The sequence below is a fragment of the Mustela putorius genome, unplaced genomic scaffold (assembly GCF_011764305.1).
Source record: "Mustela putorius furo isolate JIRA1106 unplaced genomic scaffold, ASM1176430v1.1 tig00000480_pilon_pilon_pilon, whole genome shotgun sequence".
NCBI lineage: Eukaryota > Metazoa > Chordata > Mammalia > Carnivora > Mustelidae > Mustela > Mustela putorius.
Genome location: NW_025421397.1, coordinates 3,358,583 through 3,365,450, shown reverse-complemented (window position 1 = coordinate 3,365,450; position 6,868 = coordinate 3,358,583). Strand labels below are relative to the sequence as shown.

Here is a 6,868-nt window from a genome sequence, read left to right as displayed (position 1 = left end):
TACTTAAACATTCTTTAAAAATAGATTTAAGGACATTGGACATTGGGAGGGTATGTGCTATGGTAAGCTATGAATTGTGTAAGACCGATGAACCACAAACCTGTACCCCTAAAACAAATAATACACTATATGTTAATTAAAAAAAAGAGAGAGAGAGAAATAGTAAAGAAAGTTCATTAGGCTGAAAGTATTTCCAGACAGTCATTGGAATCCATGCATAAAAAAGCAAAATATGTACAGCAAAAGTAATCATGTAGTTATAAAAGCCTACATGAATGGTAAAATACAAAATAAAATAAAATAAGGTTTAAAAGATTCCCAACTTCGGCAATCTCTATGCAAGACCAAATAGGCAAATGACTTTACGTAAAGATCCAAAGAATAAAAGTGTTACATAAATGCTAAATATTATTAGGAATAGCTTTTGTGCTTAATAAATTTAAATGAATCAAAGATGCATTTATTGAGTGAATATTACAACTTTGGCCTGTGCTACATTCTTTAAGACATTTTTATTTATTTTTTTAAAGACTTATTTATTTATTTGTTTGATAGACAGAGATCACAAGTAGGCAGAGAGGCAGACAGAGAGAGAGAGAGGAGGCAGGCTCCCTGCTGAGCAGAGAGTGTGATGTGGGGCTCCATCCCAGGACCCTGGGATCCATGACCTGAGCCAAAGAAGAGGCCTTAACCCACTGAGCCAGCCAGGCGCCCCATTCTTTAGGACATTTTTAAAAGGTGATGTGACATTCTGTGTTTCTGGAGGCTTTTGATATAGCTATAAGTAAACAATTCAATGACAGATTAAACTATGATATACCAAATGGGAGTAATCATTCTTCTCTAAATACATTCAACATTTTCCTGCCTCCCTACACTTTTACAAAATACTCTCTTCAACCCATTTCTGCATATTCCAAAGTCTACTCTTCCTCCCATGCCAGTTCATGCCACCTTGTTCTGAGCCGCTCTTAGTCACATCACTAAGAATCACGGTGTCCTTTCTCCATAATGTCACTTCTCTTTGACCTCTAACCCACACTTAGCACAGTCTGCTTTACATAACAAATTTTCACATTGACTCTTCATATCTGACTGGAATCTCCTTGAGGAACAGAACTTAGGTATGTGAAAATGCTGGGCAGTGTTTGACACCTAAAACATAGTCAATAATAATTTTCCATCTTTCTCCTTTTCTTATTTCTTTTCTTTGCTCCCAACAGTGCTTTAAACTTAGTAGGTATGTTTAAATAATCAATATTGAGTGACATAACCAGTCATCCTTATATTGGGTATGATAGAAGTTTGAAAATTAATATGGAGGAGAAAGATGAGAGTTGCGGTGATCAAATATCATTGCATAGAGAAAATTCAACTTTAGCTGGAATTAAGGAAGAGGAAAGGCTATAATAGAGTGACTCGAGGGATAAGAAACAAGATTTGCAAAAGTATGAATGCAAGAGGTTGTTTGTGCGGAGAACTGGAAGGCCAACATCCTTGAATGTTGCATTTGAGAAAGCCACTGGAAATATGATTGGGAGATGGGGTGAAGTGAATGTTCCAGGAGTTTGACAGCTGGGCATAGAGCTTTGAACAGGGATAATAGAAAGAATAGAAAGATACTGTAAGTTCTTGATCAGAAGAGAAAAAGAATTTAAGATACTCAGGAAGCTTAATCTAACAGCAGAGTATGGCACAGAATAAAAAAAAAAGAAGAGATTGGTTAAGACCAATTAAAAGGTGCCAAAGTAATTAAGAATGAAATAGTGAGTTTCTAAATGAGGGCTACAGCCATATAAATAGAGGACTTTGGAGATGAGTCTGAAACTTATGAGATAAATGGAATATGAGATAAGCATATCAGATAAGGACTTGGTAATTCTTTGTATGTAAAGCAATGATTTCCTTTTTTTCAAACATATTATCGTGTAAAAATTTGTATAGGACTGACCTAGCTTTGTGAAATCTTATTTTGCCAAGTTAAGAACATTAAAGTAATAAAACAATGCCTACCATCACCAGGTTGTCGTGAAAGAGAAGATATTTGAACACTAAAAGGTAGCAAGAATTTTTCTGCATTCTCTGCTAGAGGTGTTTGCACACAACTTTGGTTCCCCTGGAGTGACCCACGTACTCTCTGAAACGCCACTCATCCTTCAGGACCACTTCTCCATAAAGTTTTTCATGGTAAGTGGTAGAAACAGTGGAATGTGCTTACTTGCCCTATTGTGTGTATCACATTCTTTCTCATATTAAATTTATTTACTTGCATGATTGGTTCTTTTATTACAATGAAGGTTTTTTAAGAACATTTACCTTCAATTATTCCTCATGGAGTAGCTGACATAAAATAGATGCTCAGTGGTTGAAAAAAGACGAAAAGGGTAGACAGTGATGGAAGGGCTTCTAATTTCAGAGCAGGAAGTGGATAGACACACTGAGAGAAATGGGAAGAGGAGCTGGTTTGGAGAGGAGGTGACAGCACTCCATTTTGATATGTTGGATTTCAAGATATGGAATAATAACTGGATTGACTGAGATAATAACAGGAAGTATCAATAATCTGAAGTATGAGAGAAATTCTAGAAACTAAGCTACATTAGGTTGTTTTCTACATAGAGAGAATCATTGAAATAAATATGGTCTTGATGGAGTAGGACTAAACAGAGAAGAAAATCAAATATGTGAGCATTTTGAAGACTACCTGTAGCCAGTGGAGAGAAAGATGAAAGGAAACTGATGAAAGATGGTGGGGGGGAGGAAGGGGGATGGGACAGACCATCAAAAGGCATTGTCCTAGAAGCCATTGAAGGACTGGGTTCAAAGGCTGGAGGTCAGTACTCAACTGCTAAAGAGAGTTGCCCTTCATGATTCCCACATGCAACCCTGTTAAACAAGAAAACAGTACCAAAATTGACTGCAAAGTCTAACTTAAAGCCACCATTAAGTTATGGCCCTAAGAGAAAAAAGTAAGAATACATTACTTGTTGGGATGTTAAAAAAAAAGAGAAAGAGCTACACCATAGCTACAAATTATAGAGTGGATGCTTCACAACACTATGTCAATGAAAATAGTTCATCAAGAAAGGTTATATATAATTCTGGTTCAGTGTACACTAATTTATTTTTCATTCCATTTTTAATGAATTCACATAAGAGATGTTCTTTTGAAGTCATAATGTGTTATTTTTAATAATTTATTTCTGAACTTTAAAAATTAATAATATTTGCACAGGGCCATTTTATAATCACAATATGGTACTTCAAGGTGTGAATTATGATATAATAATTCATAACTTGTGCATTTAAACAAGCACTCATCCTATGGCCTCATTCTTAGCAAAGCAAAAGGTATGAATTATTATGCACTAACTCATGCTTTGTCACATATTATTACTTAATTATGGAGGAAGAGGAGAATTTCAACTAATTTCAGTCTTGAAAAATCTAACATTTTATCCCTAAAAGAAAAAAATCTCAGATGCTTATTTGACACCATTGAATCCCTTTAAGTCGTTTTGCCATTCAGACCACTCTAGATTAACTTTTTACAGCACCCTTGTCCTACGTCCTGCAAATCTCAGGAAATCTCCCAATAGAGAAATTAAAAATCCCAACATAGTGCTTTAGCCTATATTTTATGGAATCATTCATTTAGATCCAAAAAGAAGCTACATTATGTCATTAATTGTTCAATGTATCGCAAAGAAAAAGAGCAAGAAATAAGAGAGGGAGGGAGGAAGGGAAGAAGAAGGTTAGGTCAAATTAAAACATGAGTTTCTACGGTGATGATTTTCTGATAGAATGTTTTTAAACAATAGAAAAATACGTTAAAGATAGTACAAAATGTAATTGTCTATAATCATTAGAAAAGAGTATCTGTGTCTTCCAGAAAAGGATATAAATATTCTTCCATGGTTATAGCTCAAATAGTCATCATTAAATGTTGGTGAGAGTTTGCCTTGAAATCCAAAGCAATGAAAACGTTTATTCAATGCTTTCTCTTGTTAGAAGGCTTTTTTTTTTTTACCCTGCCCTTAAGGAACTTACAGTATAGAAAGGAGAAATGAAAAGAGAAGAGTAGGAAATGGGAGGGGGAGACAAACCACGAGAGACTGTGGACTCGGAGAAACAAACTGAAGGTTTTGGAGGGGAGGGGGGTAGGGTTGGGAGGGGCTGGTGGTGGCAGGTATTGCATGGAGCACCGGGTGTGGTGCATGAACAATGCTGGAACACTGAAAAGAAATAAAATTAAATAAAATGAAAAAAAAAAAAAAACAAAAGAAATCTAGAAGTGTACATCCATGGGCAATTCTTTCCTCTTATATAGAATAGAGAGAAAACAAAAAACAAAAAACAAAAACAAAAACCCAGAAGAGTAGGTATACTACGAGAGACCAATAGCGGTTAGTAAAGTAGCCTACATACCAAACAAATACTGTAAAGCGGAAGGGCTCTAATCACCAGATACATCATTAAAGAATGATGTATTAAAAATTTGTGCAGTTTGTGTATTAGAAAAATGAGTAAGAACTCAGAGGGAAAAGGATTGCATACCTGTGGAGGAAACCACATGCTACCGACCTGCTAATGCTGACTGATTGATTGATCTAGCTCTAATACTAATCAAATCAGACAATGAATTAATGTTTAAACTTTGTTACATAAACTTTTGCAGAAGTTATTCTGTTCTCCTACTATATCTGCGATCTCCCCCTAATTTGCTGTTTTTATGGTATTTTTGTAACTTAAAGTTAGGAGTGTGAATATCAGTGACCTAAGGCTGGAGATCTCATACATTCAAACTTTATGGAACCTTCTCAATCAATATAAAGAATTTTGGTGACACCACTAAGAAAACAGCAGGATAACACAGGGAGCAAAGCCATGCTTCAGAGCCACTGACTTGCTTGACTTACCTTGAGGTTTTATGCTAAACCATTAACACCTTCTAACAAATCTTTCTCTCCTAAGGGATACATTGGCCTCTCATACTTCAGTTTAATGTTCCAGTGATGGCTATATAATCTGCCAGGATACCTCCAAAGTAGCAAAACAAGGTGAGTGTTTTCAATTACTTTTTAAGATCTCTGATGATAAAGCAGCTCGGTTTTGTATCAGCCCTTGGTCTTTTTCAAGCTGGTTTAAACTTAGTTCATCCTGTTGTCCTGATTTTGTATGTATATAAGGGCATGTCCATATGGTCGTGAATTACCAGGACACAGTAAGAACCAAGATACGTGTTTTTATATCATTTGTTACATAGCCAGTGATAATATCAATCGACTCAGTAGGGTTAATTTATAATGTAATTCTTATTAAAAGAGGACTTTGATATTAACTACTCAGTAAATGCTTTATGTAGGTTTTGTTTCAGTTAGGTTATGTGACACAAAATAAATTCTGTATTTTTTGGTAACTCATGTATATCTAAGACAGAGCCATATATGCCTCAATCACAGATCTCTTCCTTATGTGATACCATTATTTTATCTAGAATATTCATAAATCAAGTTTGAATTTTCATTTAGACAGAAATTTGAGAAACTAAAGATTATCAAGGTGACTGTAACTTCGCTTTAAGTCCCACTCTTTCTGTGTTTCTGAATGCCTTAAAATAAAAGGTTTTTTAAAGAATAAATTATTCATTTGATGAGAACAATAAAAATAAGATGTTTCTCTTCATAAAATGAGATAAATTCCTAATTAGTTTTCTGATTTGCTGAGGTCTGGATCTCATTTAATATTTCCTGGTTCTGAATGCAATATAGTTTTATATACTCTAGTTAAAGAGCTATGACAAAGGGCTAAATACCACAGCAATAAGCAATTAAGAAAATTAATCTTTTTAAAGGAAAATACGGGCAGAGCAGTGAGAGTTCACCTCAGAATGGCAAATATTGGATAAGGAAAACAGATTACTAAAATTACATTAAAGTATGCTCATACAGTGTATAACAATATTTATTATTACCATATGTTTCTACCCTGTTCATTTAGCGAGATACATCACAGATGTCCCTGTTAAATCCTCTTCAACCCACATACAAGATGGAACTCACGGTTGGACCCACACTCCTTGTGAGAACTTTCCCTCTCACATACGTTGGAGAAAAGAACTTTTTTTTCAAGGCACAACAAAATTACTTCTGCAGGCCTGGGGCAGACCAGTGGCATAGAGCCCACCCAAAGTTGCTTCATCCCAATGTCTCCAGTACCCAGCTGAGACAAATCCTTGTCTTCAAACTCCTTGAAGCTGAACTGGGTGAACGCTCTGAGTGGTCTGGTTTCTCAGGAACGGGTTAGCTAGCTGACCCGCAACGTGGAAAGTAAGCTGGAAAAGCGCGAAGTGTTCGGTGACTCTCCAGATATTTCTCGAACATGTAGAGAACAACCAAAATAAACAAAAATATAGCTCGTATTCATTTCTCTAAATTTGTCCAGTTCCTCTTTTTTGTATTAATTAAGGCTTTGTGGTTATTTTCCTGCCTTTTGTTTATCACCTAACAGTTGTACCCCAGTATTTAATGCCCCTCTGAGAAGGAAAAAAAAAAAAAAAGATTCTTGCCAGGAGTCTATCTTCTGTGTCTCAAAAAATAAAACTTGTTAAAAAGTAAAATCCTAAATATGACTTAATTGTAATCACCAATACTTTTTGAAAATTTCTTCGTAAAATGGGTTACTTCATAAGTGAACATGCCCTTTATTTTTTGAAAAGAGCTATGAAGTCCATTATTTTATAGTATAGTAGCCTATATTCCTATAATCTAGCTAAAACGTAGCAAGCAAGGTGGTTTGTTACATCCTTATAAATGTCTGCCCTTTTAACATGCTGTAAATGCATTCTAAAATTTGTGCTAGGTTCTGG

At 35.3% G+C, this 6,868-nt stretch overlaps 1 long non-coding RNA gene across 1 annotated transcript; it reads left to right on the top strand.

The window, feature by feature from the left end:
- The first annotated feature begins 2,026 nt into the window (after positions 1-2,026).
- On the top strand, positions 2,027-6,415 carry LOC101681045. The gene is made up of 3 exons (XR_200996.2): positions 2,027-2,187; positions 4,975-5,060; positions 6,001-6,415. It is a non-coding gene; the product is annotated as an uncharacterized LOC101681045 (long non-coding RNA).
- The last annotated feature ends 453 nt before the right edge of the window (positions 6,416-6,868 follow it).